The sequence below is a fragment of the Erythrolamprus reginae genome, chromosome 2 (assembly GCF_031021105.1).
Source record: "Erythrolamprus reginae isolate rEryReg1 chromosome 2, rEryReg1.hap1, whole genome shotgun sequence".
Lineage (NCBI taxonomy): Eukaryota > Metazoa > Chordata > Lepidosauria > Squamata > Dipsadidae > Erythrolamprus > Erythrolamprus reginae.
This window is the reverse complement of record NC_091951.1, coordinates 180,982,155-180,999,952: the sequence shown is the minus strand read 5'-3', so window position 1 is coordinate 180,999,952 and position 17,798 is coordinate 180,982,155.

Here is a 17,798-nt window from a genome sequence, read left to right as displayed (position 1 = left end):
TGCCAGAAGAACCTTCACTTAGAAAGTGAAGTGAAAAAGTTGTGCTTGGCAACTTGCACAAATTATATTTTTAGGGTGTGTGTGTGCGTGTGTGCGCATGTGTGTAACATATTTTTGCTGAAGGGAATACTCGTGCACTACAGATCTATTTGAAGAGAGACGTATAGATCTATTTTAAGCTATTTAGCTTTCATCAGCTAGCCATACACTTATCGGGATTTGAATTTATTTAATTTTATTTATTTAATCTTTTTAATCTATCTATCTATCTAATCTATCCATCCATCCATCCTATGCTGCCCAACTCCCCAAGGACTCAGGGTGGCTCACAACAAAAATGAACATGAATCAGTATAAAAAACATTTCAATTTAAAATACAGCGATCCCTCGAGTTTCGCGATCTCGATCTTCGCGAAACGCTATATCGCAATTTTTCCACCCAATGACGTCACTCTCTTCCTTTCTCATCTTTCTTTCTCTCTCTCTTTCTCTATCTTGCTTCTTCCTCTCTCACACTCTCTTCCTCCCTCTCTCATCTCTTTCTTTCCTTCTCTCTCTTTCTCTATCTCTCCCCCTCTTGCTGGCGGGCGGCGGGCGGTGGGCGGGCGAGCGGGGGCATCAGCGAGGAGCCGGGGTTTCCCCTTTGCGTGGAGCGGCCGGGGAAGACCCAGGGAAGGTTCCTTCGGCCGCCCAGCAGCTGATCTGCTCGGTAGCGCAGCAGCAGCGAGGAGCCGAATCGGGGTTTTCTCCGCACGCAAAGGGGAAACCCCGATTCGGCTCCTCGCTGCTGCTGCGCTACCGAGCAGATCAGCTGCTGGGCGGCCGAAGGAACCTTCCCTGGGTCTTCCCGGCCGCCCCACGCAAAGGGGAAACCCCCGGCTCCTCGCTGATGCCTGCCGCTCGCCCCGCTCCGCCAGCAAGAGGGGGGAAGACCCAGGGAAGGTTCCTTCGGCCCGCCCAGCAGCTGATCTGCTCGGTAGCGCAGCAGCAGCGAGGAGCCGAATCGGGGTTTCCCCGCACGCAAAGGGGAAAACCCCGATTCGGCTCCTCGCTGCTGCTGCGCTACCGAGCAGATCAGCTGCTGGGCGGCCGAAGGAACCTTCCCTGGGTCTTCCCCGGCCGCCCCACGCAAAGGGGAAACCCCGGCTCCTCGCTGATGCCCGCCGCTCGCCCAGCCCGCCAGCAAGAGGGGGAAGACCCAGGGAAGGTTCCTTCGGCCCCGCCGCCCAGCAGCTGATCTGCTCGGTAGCGCAGCAGCAGCGAGGAGCCGAATCGGGTTTCCCCCTTTGTGTGGGCGGCAGGGAACTCAAAACTCCCACCATCTACGCATGCGCGGGCCATAGAAAAAAAAGGGCGCGCATGTGTAGATGGTGTTTTTACTTCCGCAACCCTACATCGACGAAAAATCGATTATCGCGAGGGGGTCTTGGAAACGGAACCCTCGCGATAATAGAGGGATCACTGTAATTGCAGCCATCTATACGTTCATGGGCCGATCTCATGTATATATATAAAGGCCGACTTTTATATATATATGGTATATGAACATTTTTCAATCTTGGAAATTTTAAGATACGTGGACTTCAACTCCTAGAATTATTGGCTGTGGAGTTCAGGGAGTTGAAGTCTACACAAGTTGTCAAGGTTGAAAAATTCTGGTAATATAGGTCGGCACAAAAGGCATACACTTTGGAAATGTATAAAGAAAAGGTACCTTAACACTGGCTATGGATATATTGACTAAAAAAAAGTTACTCTGCACATTATCAAAAATATTCTTTGTGATTTACAAGTATATATATATAGCTTTGATGCCAAAAGCAAGCTTTAACAATGAGCATGTACAACAATAAGAAATGATTTACTCTATAGAGAATCCAAACAACAACTATTTGGATTCACACAACATGCTAAACCAGGGATGGATATCCTAATGGCCCTGTGGCAACATATATTATTATAATTATTTATTTTTATTTGTATGCCGTCCCTCCCCGGAGACTCGGAGCGGGGGCTTCGGAGAGGGGTCCTTGAGCCCCATATTTTGTGGCCTCTGATGGGTTTTCAAAAATGGATATTCTGGTTGTTTATCAAATGTATGTAGCCGCCATCTCATGTATGTAACTCTGAATCATGTACACAATAAAAAAGTGTACACAATAAAAAAGCTATTAAAATATTAAAAATCATTAAAAATAAATATATAAACCAAACCATGGAAAGAGTGCCCTCAAAATATTTCATACAAACTAGTCAATTTATGAAACTAGTCAATTTATGTGGTCTCTATTTCCATGGGGTCCATTGATTGACAGAACCAGGTTTTAGAGGATTTCTGAAATAGGATTAGAGCCAATCTCACCTGGGGGAGGGGTGAGTTCCAAAGGGTGGCCGCAACAGGAGGTGCCCTTCCTGTTGGACTTAGCGAAACAAATAGATGCAATCGAGGACAGAGAGCTTTAAAGGTCTTGACATCTTGACCTGGAAACAAATTGAGAGTCAATTTGATCTTATGGTTAAGGCAGTGTTTTTCAACCAGTGTGCCGCGAGACATGGTCAGGTGTGCCGCGAAGAAGGAAGCTCAGGTTCTGGTCTCACAACTTTTTGCTGAGAGAGAGAGAGAGAGAAAGAATGCAAGAGAGAGAGAGAGAGAAAAAAAGAAAGAGAGAGAAAGAGAGAGAAAGCAAGAGAGAAAAAAGAAAAAAAGAAAGAAAGCAAGAATGAGAGAAAGAAAGCAAGAGAGAGAGAGAGAAAGAAAGAAAGTGAGAGAAAGAAAGAGAGAAAGAGAAAAAGCAAGAGAGAAAGGAGGAGAGAAAGGGAGAGAGAGAAATGAGCAAAAAGGGGAGGAAAAAAGAAATGAGAAAATGATTGAGACAGAGAATGAGAGGAAAGAGAGAAACAAAAGAGAGAGAAGTGACTCTTGATTTAAAGCATATGATAAAAAGCACCCAAAGAATAAGAGAGAAAACCCCCTAGCCCTCAGCTGTTTTTGGAAATGGTTCAAGAGTGTGTATACACACTCACACAAGGGGGGGAGGAGACAGAGATGGAAAAAGAGAGGAGAATCTCTTAGAGTGTCATTTTGTGTCATTTTGGTTGGTGGTGTGCCCCAGGATTTTATAAATGTAAAAAATGCTGCAGCTCAAAAAAGGTTGAAAATCACTGGGTTAAGGCACCAGGCTAGAAAGCAAGACATTGTGAATTCAAATCCTATCCTAGGCATGCAAACCAGCTGTCTGATTTTGGGCCAGTCACTTATTCTCAGCCCAATCCATCTCACAGGATTATTGCTGTGAGGAAAAAAGGAGGAAGAAGGTATGTTAGATATGATCTTCACCTTGAGTTATTTGCAGAAATAATATAGATAGATAGATAGATAGATGATAGATAGATAATTATTATTATTATTATTTATTAGATTTGTATGCCGCCCCTCTCCAAAGACTCGGGGCGGCTCACAACAGTAATAAAAACAATATAGTAGTGGAACTATAGATAGATGATAGCAGGCAACCAATGTAGTTTATTGAGTAGAGTTGTTTCATGTGCAGTTCCAACATGATGATGTTCGTCCATCGTGTTAGAAGAGGACTTTGACATCTAATGGGTTGTGGGCTGTACGTGTTGTGTTCTGCCACATGTTGGGCAGACATGTGGGCACCATTGTCACAGCATTTGCAGCTCTGGCTTTATGGAGTGCTCGCTTCTCTTCTGCTATGAATATTCTTCTGGCCTCAGGTGTCTGGCAGTCTTGGTGGATCAGCATGTGCCAAGATTGAGAGGTGCTGTCGATATTAAGGGACTTGAAGGAGGCTTTCAGCATGTCTTTGTCCTTCATGCAATCACTTTCCTTTAGACAGCTCAACATAGAGAATCTGTTTAGGGATGCGATGGTCTGGCATCCTAGCAACATGGCCTGCCCAGTGTGTCTGGGCTTTCATCAGCAGGGTGGGAATTGATGGCAGGCCTGTTCTGGAGAGGACCTCAGTATCAGGCACCTTATCCAGCCACCGGATCCTCAGAATTCTATGGAGGCAGGTCATGTGGAAGTGGTTCAATTGCACAGCATGTCTCCTGTATACAGTCCAAGTCTCACTGGCATACAACAGGGTGACTTTGAGCTTTGTAGCAAGGCTTATTCCATGTCGGTTCCATACGTTGATCATTAGTCTGCCAAATGCAGAACTCTGCAGTAGACCTCAATGTCAATTGTCACTGCGCAGGAGACGGTGCTGCCAAGGCATGTAAACTGGTCCACTGCTTGTAGATTTTGTCCCCTTTACTGTGAGGGTGGGCTCTTGGTATTTGGCTTTTGGAGCTGGCTGATGCATCACTTTGGTCTTCTTTATGTTGATAAAGAAACCAAAGTTGTCGCATGCTGTTGCAAAATTATCCACACTGGCTTGCATTTCCTGCATTCATGGCACAGTCATCAGCAAAGAGGAGATCATGTAGTGCAGTCTCCTTTATCTTGGTGACAGCTTGGAATCTGCAGGTTGAACAGTTTCCCATCGGTCCTGTATCTCAGGTTAACTCCCAAGGAACTATTCTAGATGGCATCTCACAGCATGGCTGAAAACATATAAACTGACTCTATTACACATAGCCCTTAACTTACGACTGTTCTTTTAGTGACCATTTGAAGTTACGAGACATTGAAAACAGTGACATGACCAGTTTTCACACTTCTGACCATTGCATCCCTGAGATCATCTGATCAAAATTCAGATGCTTGGCAACTGATTTATATTTATGACAGTTGCAGGGTCTTTGGATCATGTGATCACCTTTTGGAATGTTTTGATAAGGAAAGTCTAAGGGGAATCCAGGTTTCACATAACAACCATGTTATTAACTTAAAAATGGCAGTGATTCACTTAACAACTGTGGCTAGAAAAATGGTAAAATGGGGCAAAATTCACTTAACAAATGTTTCACTTAGCAACAAATTTGTGGTTCAGTTGTGGTTGTAAGTTGAGAGTTACCTGTACTGTGTTTTGCACCAGTTGCTTTTTGATACTCTTAAAGGGCAGCTTCATGTAGAGCACATTACAGTAGTCAGTGAGAAGTGACCAAGGCATAAGTACTGAATAACTTACTTACTTACTTATTTGATTTTTTTTATGCCGCCCTTCTCCTTAGACTCAGGGCGGCTTACAACATGTTAGCAATAGCACTTTTTAACAGAGCCAGCATATTGCCCCCCACAATCCTGGTCCTCATTTTACCCACCTCGGAAGGATGGAAGGCTGAGTCAACCTTGAACCGGTGATGAGATTTGAATCGCTGACCTGCAGATCTACAGTCAGCTTTAGTGGCCTGCAGTACTGCGCTCTACCCGCTGCGCCCCCTTATGCTGTTTTGAGGTAGGAAACAACCTAAAATATGTTTGTTCTAACATGGATAGGTATTCTTTATTATGTTTGATATAAATTACAGTTCTGAATAAAATAAAATTAGGCTTTTTATATTACACCTCCAATTCACTTCCTCAATACAAAAAGCTTTTGCTTCATGTTTTTGTCATCATCATCATCATCATCCCACCCAAACTCTGAAAATGGTATATTTATTTTATTTATTTGTTTTGTCAAGTATGTATTGTTGGCATACAAAGATCTAATAATATTTACATACATGATACTAGTAAAAGAGAAACATTAGGACAGGGGACGGAAGGCACTCTGGTGCACTTATGCATGCCTGCGCCTGCCCATACATTGGTGACATTGGAGAGCCAGTTTGGTTTAGTGGTTAAGCCATCAGTCTAGAAAGCAGGAGATTGTGAGGCAAAGTCCCAACTTAGTCACGAAAGCCAGATAGGTGACTTTGAGCTACACACACACTCTCTCTCAGCCCAACTTACCTCACAGGGTTGTTCTGAGGAAAATATACCACCTTGAGTTACTTGTAAAAATAATAAAGGTGGGATACAAATGTATGTGTGTGTGTTTAAATTCAAATATTCTTCTCCGTGGAATCTTTAATAAAAGATGAAAGATTTATGTACTCTCAAATGCTAGTAACGTGAAATAAATTGAGTTATGACTCAAAGTGGTGTGAAAACATTGGAATGCTCCTCTAGCAATGTGAAAAACAACAATAAACAATCATCTGTAAAATAAACGAAAATCCCAAAGTTTGATTCTTAGATGTCATAGAAAAATTTTGGTTGAAGGGGTTAGCAGGATGGGACTCCCAGATCATGTAGCCACTCTCTTCATTAAGTAAACCAGAAATATCCTGCAGATAAATTTTATATTCATTATTTTTTAAATTTAAGGGATGGTAATTCTTCCCTTACATTTCAGGCTGCAGAATACCTTTATCTAGTCACACAACTGCTCAACCTTTGGCTCAAATAGATTATTCCATTGCTTTATGTCCCGGGTCCCCAAACTTGGCAACTTTAAGGCTTGTAAATTTAGCTGGCTGGAGAATTCTGGGAGTTGAAGTCCACAAGTTGACAAGTTTGAAGACCTCTGCTTTATGACAATGGGTGTGGGAGGGAATTGATTTTCTGTGCAATCTAGTATTTATTTATATTTATGCTTATTTATAATATTAGTCAAAGATTTGTGTTACAAATGTCTCTGCAAAAGCAGAGGTGACAACTGCATCAAAGACTGAAGGACTGGGGAGTAGAATAAGGAGAAGATAAGAGACTGCCCATGTACGCTCCAGTTGGTTGTGGCTTGTGAAGAGGCCAGGGGGCAGTGGCCTTTCATGAATTTGAGCAGTGGGAGATGAAGGGATTAACCATTTTTGCCTGCAATTGTGTCAGACCCTTTTAGGAGACACAAAAATTTGCAAGCCTCACATTCTAATGACTTTCAGAATTTGTTTAATTATCTTAAAGCTTTCAGACCTTCGGAGCAAGTTTGAAGAGTCACCATGTAGTTTAGTTTCAAATCTGTACAAAAGAAAAATGAATTACTAGTTTAAGAACTTAAAGAATTTGAAATAAACAACAAAAAATTATATGATTTTGATATAAATAAGTTACAAATTAATTAAAGGTCTGGTTAAATTCAGAACATTGATTTTTACTATAAGGTTTTGAAATTATAAAAAAGTTCTCATGGAAGCCAGAATTATTTTAGCTATCTTGGCTCATAACAGACGTTTTTAGAAATTGGAAATTAGTGGGGATTAAAGATTCTGAGTAGAAGGAAAAAGAAATACAAGCCTGGTCTTGGAGTTGGTTAACTGAGACATACAAAATTATGCAAACTGTCATAACATTGGAAATATTGAAGAACATCTTTGAAGAACAGAGTCAGAAATCAGCAGCTATGAAATGAACAGTGTCAGTAAGGATGTTTCATTCCATGGCTTGATTATGTAAAAAAAAAAAAAATGATAATGAGGCAATGACAAATGTGAAGCAAATTTAACTGACAAGATACAGTACCCAAAATAGAATTACAAATGATAGGCCAAGAGATTGATTTGGAAAAGGAAGTTGCAAGAGGCAGGGAAATATCTGATGGTATTAAGCGAACTGGATTACCATAATGTCTGAAACTTAAGCAATGATTATATCTGTTGCCCTGTCAGATAATTAAATTCCTACGCCAAGGTAATACAGAATGAGTTATGTAAACAATCTTTTATGGAGTTGTGGCTTTATCTGAAAACCGATATTATACTTAAATGCAGACATTCTACAAACAAACTATTCATGATTCAAACACTATGGACAACACCACATCCTGACCATAGAAATATATCAGGATAACATGCTTAACTCTTGGGGGGGGGGGGGATAAGCTCTTTAGAATTCAACATCTATTCAGCTACGAAGTTTCTCCAAACATACAGAATGAAAAGAATGCCAAGCTTTAAACATTCACTTTTTTCAAATTGCATAGCGTTTGCCAATGTTCAAGGATGACGTAAAAAGCAAACAAGCTAGTTGTTTTGTAACACCTGCTATGTTACCTTGAGAAAGGAATAAAACATTGTAAAGAATGAGATGGTTTCTGGAGGCCAGACTGAAAAATCAAGTCTCAGTGGTTCTTGAAACAGTTCACAATTCAATATACAGTAGATTGGTGCCTTGAATCCCAAAGCTGTAAAAAAGATAAATTTCATGTTGAGAAAAAATTAAAATGAATTTAGCCAATGTTGTAATCCTCTTATACAAATATTGAACTGCTCTGTAATGTTGTTCTAAGTCCTGAAATAATGGGTGAGATTCTTTTTCTCATGTTCAAATGAGAACTATATGAGGTGTGTGGGAGTGAGATTAGACATGCATTAAAGTATGAGAGGTACAGAGAAAGTAGATACAGGTACTCACCTTACAACAGGTCATTTAGTGACAATTCAAAGGGCACTGAAAAAAGTGACTTATGACTGTTTTTCACACAAACGTTGCAACATCCCCATGGTCGCATGATCAAAATTCAAACACTTGGCAATTGACTCATATTTATGTTGGTTGCATGTTATGGGGCCATGTGATCACCTTTTGTAACTTTCTAACAAGGAAAGTCAACGAGGAACGCCAGATCCAGTTAACAATTGTGTTACTAACTTAATACCTGCAGTGATTTACTTAACAACGGTGGCAAAAATGGTCATAAAATGGAGCAAATCTCACTTAACCAGTGTCTCTTTCAGCCACAGAAATTTTGGACTCCATTGTGGTCCTAAGTCAACGTTTAGCTGCATTGTAGCCTCATTATCTTATTTATTTTATTTATTATTTTATTTTATTACTTAGATTTGTATGCCGGCCCTCTCCGAAGACTCGGGGCGGCTCACAACATGTAGAAACAAATCATAAGTGAACAGACAAATTTAAAAATATTTAAATATTTAAAAAACCCCATATGCTAACAGACGCACACCCAGACATACCATGCATAAATTAAACATGCCCAGGGGGAGATGTTTCAGTTCCCCCATGCCTGACGGCAAAGGTGGGTTTTAAGGAGTTTACGGAAGGCAGGAAGAGTAGGGGCAGTTCTAATCTCCGGGGGGAGTTGGTTCCAGAGGGCCGGTGCCGCCACAGAGAAGGCTCTTCCCCTGGGGCCCGCCAACTGACATTGTTTAGTTGACGGGACCCGGAGAAGGCCCACTCTGTGGGACCTAATCGGTCGCTGGGATTCGTGCGGCAGGAGGCGGTCTCGGAGATATTCTGGTCCAATGCCATGAAGGGCTTTAAAGGTCATGACCAACACTTTGAATTGTGACCGGAAACTGATCGGCAGCCAATGCAGACTGCGGAGTGATGATGAAACATGGGCATACCTAGGTAAGCCCATGACTGCTCTCGCAGCTGCATTTTGCACGATCTGAAGTTTCCGAACACTTTTCAAAGGTAGCCCCATGTAGAGAGCATTACAGTAGTCGAACCTCGAGGTGATGAGGGCATGAGTGACTGTGAGCAATGAGTCCCGGTCCAGATAGGGCCGCAACTGGTGCACCAGGCGAACCTGGGCAAACGCCCCCCTCGCCACAGCTGAGAGATGTTGTTCTAATGTGAGCTGTGGATTGAGGAGGACGCCCAAGTTGCGGACCCTCTCTGAGGGGGTCAATAATTCCCCCCCCAGGGTAATGGATGGACAGATGGGATTGTCCTTCGGAGGCAAAACCCACAGCCACTCCGTCTTATCCGGGTTGAGCTTGAGTCTGTTGACACCCATCCAGGCCCCAACAGCCTCCAGGCACCGGCACATCACTTCCACTGCTTCGTTGACTGGGCATGGGGTGGAGATGTAAAGCTGGGTATCATCGGCATATTGATGATACCTCACCCCATGTCCTTGGATGATCTCACCCAGCGGTTTCATGTAGATATTAAATAGCAGGGGGGAGAGGACCGACCCCTGAGGCACCCCACAAGGGAGAGACCTCGGAGCGGACCTCTGACCCCCCACTAACACCGGCTGCTACCGACCAGAGAGGTAGGAGGAGAACCACTGGAGAACAGTGCCTCCCACTCCCAACCCCTCCAGCCGGTGCAGAAGGATACCATGGTCGATGGTATCGAAAGCCGCTGAGAGGTCAAGGAGCACCAGGACAGAGGATAAACCCCTGTCCCGGGCCCGCCAGAGATCATCCATCAACGCGACCAAAGCGGTTTCCGTGCTGTAACCGGGCCTGAAACCCGACTGCTGGGGACCTAGATAATCGGCTTCTTCCAAGGACCGCTGGAGCTGGAGTGCCACCACCTTCTCAACAACCTTCCCCATAAAGGGAAGGTTGGAGACTGGACGATAGTTATTAAGCACAGCTGGGTCCAGGGAGGGCTTCTTGAGGAGGGGGCGCACAAGCGCTTCTTTATAGAGTGATGGAAAAACTCCCCTCCCCAAGGAAGCGTTGGTAATCTCCTGGGCCCAGCTCCGTGTCACCTCCCTGCCGGCCGAAACCAACCAGGAGGGACACGGATCCAGTAAACAGGTGGCGGAACTCACAGCTCCAATGGCCTTGTCCACTTCATCAGGTGTCACCAGATCAAACTCTGCCCAGACAGGTGGACAAGTACGTGCCCCAGTCACCTCGACTGACTCGTTGTCAGTCGACTCTGTTTTACAATTGGAGTCGAGGTCGGCCCGAATCTGAGCGACTTTATCAGCGAAAAACGTGTTAAAATCCTCGGCACTACTCTGTAAGGGCTCCCCAACTCCCCCCTGATTAAGAAGGGAGCGGGTCACCCTAAACAGAGCGGCCGGGCGGGATTCCCCTGATGCAATCAAGGCGGCATGGTACGCGCATCTTGCCGCCTTGAGCGCCACTTTGTAAGTCTTAATAAAAGCTCTTACAAGTGTTCGATCGGATTCAGACCTACTCTTCCTCCATTGCTTCTCTAGACGTCTCTTTTGGTGCTTCAACTCCCGGAGCTCCTCATTGAACCATGGGGCTCTACGGGGTCTAACGCCTCGGAGAGGTCGCAAAGGCGCAATCCGGTCAAGAGCCTCCGCAGCAGCCGTGTTCCAGGCCTCCGCGAGAGACTCCGGCGAACTGTGGACAAGTGCCTCTGGAATAACCCCAAGCGCCGTCTGAAAGCCCTCTGGGTCCATCAGGCGTCTGGGGCGGAACATCTTCATTGGTTCCGCCTTATTGTACTAAACTCCCTCTAATCATTGTGGAATACACCATAAAACAATCTGTACACATCGCAAACAGTGTAACAATATCTAGAAGCTATTAAGAATAGCATTTAGACTTATAATACCACTTCATAGTGCTTTTACAGCCCTCTCTAAGCGGTGTATAGAATCAGCCTATTCTCCCCAACAATCTGGGCCCTCATTTTACCCATCTCAGAAGGATGGAAGGCTGAGCCAACCTTGAGCTGGTGGTGAGATTTGAACTGCTGAACTACAGCTAGCAGTTAGCTGAAGTAGCCTGCAGTGCTGCACTCTAACCACTGCACCACCCCAGCTCACAACACTTGTCAAACAAGTTCTTTGTTTATTTGTATTGTGGAAACGCAGCAGACATAATACATCTTGATTCAGTAAAATGTTAGAAGAACATTCTGACTAGCCAGCTAGTAAAACATTGGTTAAAAGCACATCTTTTAGGTTAACCCATGTGCAGTGCGTACTTATCAATGCTTACTTACTGGGATAGGGGATTAAGTGAGGCGCTAGAGCTGTGATGACGAACCTATGGCACACGTGCCAGAGCCCTCTCTACTGGCATGCACGCCATCACCCCAAGTCAGACCACCATGGTGTTTCTTTTGTGAGCTTGTTTCCAGTGAAGGGCTACCAAAATTCTTACTACCATATGCAGTAAGAATGTGGCTTATGCAGGACGCCCTGCATTTTCTTTCAACATCTTTCAGTGCAAATTGGGTGCTCTGGGGTGGAGCTCCATTTTCGCTACCCCACTGCATTCCCATCCGTCCAGGCAGTAGCCCACCCCTGCTTGTTTCCCTGCAAACGATGAAAGAGAAGCTCACAAAAGAAAAATGCCTTACCTCTTGCCGTGCTGCTGGTGTTGGGATGCCCCACTTCCCGCCAGCCAGCTGGTCTTTGGGTCTCTGCTGCACATGCGCAACATGTTTGTGCAGCTGCATGTGCAGCATGTCAGTGTGTGCATGCATGCATCTTTCAGTTTGGGCATGTGCGCGCATGCTGTTTGGGCACTCGGTGTCTGAAAGGTTTGCCATCAGTGTGCTGGAACTTTCAATCCTGGGCCAAGTATCTATCAACCCTTTCATTTATGAGGTAGATGCCATAAAATGGAGAAAATAGTATTATAGAAGATAGAAGCAATATGATTTAAAAAAGCTTTAGATGAGACCAACACTCTTCATTCTCTACATCAATGACCTTTGCGATTACATCACAAGCAACTGTGTTCTGTTCACCAATGATGTAAAACTCTTCAACACCACCAATAACACAACTACTCTCCAAAAAGACCTTGACGCTGTTTCTGAGTGGTCTAACACAGTGATTTTCAACCTTTTTTGAGCCGCGGCACATTTTTTACATTTACAAAATCCTGGGGCACACCACCAACCAAATTGACACAAAATGACACCCCAAGACACTCTCCTCTCTTTTTCCATCCCTGTCTCCTCCCCACCCTTGTGTGTGTGTGTGTGTGTGTGTGTACACACTCTTGAACCATTTCCAAAAACAGGTGAGGGCTGGGTTTTTTCTCTTATTCTTTGGGTGCTTTTTATCATATGCTTTAAATCAAGAGTCACCTCTCTCTCTTTTGTTTCTCTTTCCTCTCATTCTCTGTCTCAATCATTTTCTCATCTCTCTTTTTTCCTCCCCTTTTTGCTCTTTTCTCTCTCTCTCTCTCTCCCTTCCTCTCCTTTTCTCTCTCTCGCTTTCTTTCTTTCTCTCTCTCTCTCTTGCTTTCTTTCTCTCTCACTCTTGCTTTCTCTCTCTTTCTCTCTTTTCTTTCTCTCTCTTGATTTCTCTCTCTTGATTTCTCTCTCACTCTCTTTCTCTCTCTCTCACTCTCACACTCTCTCTCAGCAAAAAGTTGCAAGACCGGAACCTGAGCTTCCTTCTTCGCGGCACACCTGACCATGTCTCGCGGCACACTAGTGTGCCACGGCACACTGGTTGAAAAACACTGGTCTAACACATGGCAACTCCAAATCTCAACTAGCAAATGCTCTGCCCTACACATTGGGAAAAAGAATCTGAACTCCAAATACGAACTGAATAATCTAATTATCACAGATAATCCCCACTCGGTTAAAGACCTTGGTATACTAATAACAAAAGATTCAAGTGCCAAAGCCCACTGCAACAACATAGCCAAGAAGGCTTCAAGAGTTGTAAACCTAATCCTATGTAGCTTCTGCTCTGGCAATCTCACACTACTTACCAGAGCTTACAAAACTTTTGCCAGACCCATCCTTGAATACAGCTCATCTGTTTGGAACCCATATCGCATCTCAGACATTAACACCCTTGAAAATGTCCAAAGATACTTCACCAGAAGAGCCCTTCACTCCTCCACTCGAAATAGAATACCCTATGAGACTAGACTTTCAATCCTGGGCCTAGAAAGTTTAGAATTAAGACGCCTTAAACAAGATCTAAGTATTGCCCACAAGATCATATGCTGCAACGTCCTGCCTGTTGGTGACTACTTCAGCTTCAACCACAACAACACAAGAGCACACAACAGATTTAAACTTAATATTAACCGCTCCAAACTTGACTGTAAAAAATATGACTTCAGTAACCGAGTTGTCGAAGCGTGGAACTCATTACCAGACTCCATAGTGTCATCCCCAAACCCCCAACACTTTACCCTTAGATTATCTATGGTTAACCTATCCAGATTCCTAAGAGGTCAGTAAGGGGCGAGTGCAAGTGCACTAGAGTGCCTTCCGTCTCCTGTCCTATTGCTCTCCTATATCTTTCTTCTATTCCTATATATCTTCTTCTATTCTTTCATTGATATGTTCTATTACTCTACCTTCTTTTCTATTATTTCTTAGATATATTTTACTATGAGTATCTCCTCTATAACCTTCATCATGTATTTTACTATGTGTATATAGATATATACCCACTAAAACCCTCATTGTGTATTGGACAAAATAAATAAATAAAATAAATAAATAACATTTACAAATGCAAAGTGCTCAATTGAAAAAAGTATAATTAAATGCACGGATACTATAGGCGACAGGGTTTCATTTGTGATACATACCGCAGAGGTGGGTTTCAGCGTGTTCTGACCAGTTCTGAAGAACTAGTAGCAAACATTTTGAGTAGTTTGGAGAACCGGTAAATACCACCTGTGACTTGCCCCGCCTCCCTCTATTCTCTGCCTCCTGAGTCCCAGCTGATCGGGAGGAAATGGGGATTTTGCAGTATCCTTCCCCAGCCACGCCCACAGAACTGGTTTTTTTTAAAAGGAAATTTATGTGGCTGCCCAACTCACTCTCAGTGACCCGATAGAGATACCTTTAATTTAAAAAAAACCCCTTTAATTGTAGCTGATCACAAGCAGAACATGAGTCAGCAGTGCAACATAACTGCTAATAATGGTAGATGCACTTTGAAGATGGCCTCGGCAGAAAAAGAGTTTTCAAATTGCAGCCTGAATACTGTTGCTATATTCTGCATTAACCAGATCTCAAATATGTGTCCAATTACTGAGGAAAACTTGGTATGCTTAGCGCCAAAAGCAAAGATGACACAATAGCACTTTTCAAATGAATGAATTATGGTTTGCTATATATAATTCAGAGTGCAAGACACAAAATAATAGTCTGAAGCAGGAATGTATAAAATATTGTGTGCACTGTAAATTCAGAATAGTCCATGTCTGCACCGAAACAGATGTTCCGAGCAGAATTGGCCTAATCTTAGTGGCAGCTAAGCAAAATGAAGCTGTTGGAAAGATTGTGAGATGGAAAGTCCAGTTGGGTACCTTGCCATCAATATTCTTGGCTTCAAGGATGACGTGATAGAGAAAGGAAGGGGATGGAAGATTGGCAGATGGTTCAGTTCACAGCCTATGGAGCAAAGGAGAGGAAAAGAGAAGCAAGGCATGTCTGCTATGTCCTACCTAATTGCCCTGTAAGAAAAAAACCTCTGGATTTTATTTAGCAGAAACCTTGAACAACCAAAATACAGTATTCTGGGTTCTGATTCTGTGGAATTGCAGCCCAGATGAACAGTTTGATAGAACATCCGCAACTTAGTGTGTTTATTTCAGATATTGAAAGCAAGGTACTGCTGGCTATTTTATTCATGCTTATAATGGCACCTTATACAGATGCCTATTTGATTTGAACATTAGGAAAAACACAGAGGATCCTGATAGTGAAACCAATCATCAAAGGAAATACAGTAACTCTACTGTAGTGGGTGACTTCAAGAAGAGGCTGACAGTCGTAGATTAGGGAGTTTTCAATTTGAATTCCTGCCTTAAAAAAAAAGATGGTCATTTATATCTCACAAAATACAGTTCTTAGAGGTAAACAGTTCTTTTACAGTTCTTGTAAAAGATGCCATGGACTTTAGGAGAAACCCTCCCATTCCACCACCTCTTATAATATTAGACAATATAATATCAACAGTAGATACCTTCAAATTTCTAAGATCTATCATATCTCAAGATCCAAAATGGTCACCTAACATCAAAAACATCATCAAAAAAGTACAACAAAGAATGTTCTTTCTGCACCAACTCAGGAAGCTCAAACTGCCCAAGGAGCTGCTGATACAGTTCTACAGAGGAATCATTGAGTTTGTCATCTGCAACTCTATAACTGTCTGGTTTGGCTCTGCAACCCAACAAGACAGGCACAGACTTCAGAGGATAATCAGAACTGCAGAAAAAAACAATCGCTACCAACCTTCCTTTCATTGAGGACCTGTATACTGCATCACTCAAAAAGAAGGCAGTGAAAATATTTATTGACACCTCACATCCTGGACATAAATTGTTTCAACTCCTACCTTCAAAATTATGCTATAGAGCACTGCACACCAAGACAACTAGACACAATAATAGATTTTCCCCCAATGCCATAATTCTATTAAACAAATAATTCTCTCACCACTGTCAAACTATTCACTAAAGCTGTAGCACTATTACTATTAGTCTTCTCATCATTCCTATCACCCATCTCCTCCCACTTATGACTGTATGACTGTAACTTGTTGCTTGTATACTTAAAATTTATACACTGAGAACATATGCACCAATGACAAATTCCTTAGGTGTCCAATTACACTTGGCCAATAAATAATTCTATTCTATTCTATTCTAAATTCATTTATGAACTCCACTTATAGTAAGATGAACTGTTAGAATAACATGCCATTTGGCACTGTCACCACTATGTGGCAGCAAAATATCAAAATTGGTTTACCTATTTTTCCTTAGAGGAGGTATAGAGAAACTTAAGATATTCTTTACAAATCTTAATCAATAATTCCGTGAATTCATTTGGTCGAAGAAAAAAGCTAGGATTAAACTCAAACTATTACACGATCATAGGGAGAGGGAGGGGACTTGGTCTGCCAAACTTGGAGCTTTATTATAAATCAGCAATACTAAACTGGATAAAAGAATGGATCCATCTCAAAAATACCAGACTATTAACCCTAGAGGGTTTCGATCTCCAAGCAGACTTTAAGTTTCATAATTAAGGTCCATGAATGTGCAGAAATGACCAAAATGACTTTGGAATTACAAGAAAAAGACAAATCCGGATTTTACAAAATATGGGAAAGTTGGTACAAATGGTTCAAACTGAAAAAATACATATAAAAACCTAAAGGAAAAGTAAAACTAGACACTTCTTCCTTTCTTACCCAAACATAATGAAAATATAGAAACTGCACCATAAATCGATGGAACATAAAACCCCTAAAATTGAACTCGTACCTTCCTCAGAAATATCCAAAATGAATACAAATATAGTATACAGAACTAAAGAAAATAAACACACAATTCCACATACTAGACACAATACCTAATATCTGGTTGCTTGATAGTAATAGTCAACAATATGGTCGACAAATTATGTCTTTTATATGTGCATATATCAAACACCATTGAAACTGTACATTTTATATGTTCTAAGCTGATTTGCCTGTCTTCTTTTCTCATTTCTCTTTCTTTCTTATTTTTTCTTTGTATGTTTTGTTTGTTTTGACTGTTTTTATATGTAGAAATTTAATAAAGATTATTTTTTTAAAAAAGAGAGAAGTTATCAGAACAAGGCACGGAGCACAAGCACAATTAGAAAGGAGGACAAATGGGGAAGCAGAGGGATTCATTTATTGTTTAACTTTTTTGGCATCCACAATAAAAGTTACAGTGCAAAACCTGCCCCCAAAATGTAAGTAGACCTCCAGGTGTTTGAAACTGGTTCTTCAGCTTCAATATTTTTCCAACAGGTCTTCATTTTCAAGAACATATTGCTAGAAGACAATTGCTAGAAACAACAACAAAAAAATCAAATAATATAAATCCAGGCCACTGGGTCTGTCAATGGATGAGGGAAAGGAAGGCCACAATACCCCAAGGTTTGAATGACTTCTGTTGTAAAAACTGTCCAAGTGTTTTTTTAAAGACATTTAAAAAATCTAGACAATCTTTGATTTTAAGGCTAGGCCTGGCAGTAGAAGACATGAAGAGGCCACGTCCTTCTTTTGCTGGACATTTAGTACTGTACTCGGACAACTTTGCTACCATTCATGGCTACTTTCCAAGCAGAAATAATCCTCTCAGAAATCACCATTGTAACCAGCAATGATGCAATTCGACCAGGAGATAACACATATATTGTAGGTGTAATCATGCCTCACCCACCAGGATCAACATGAGTTCC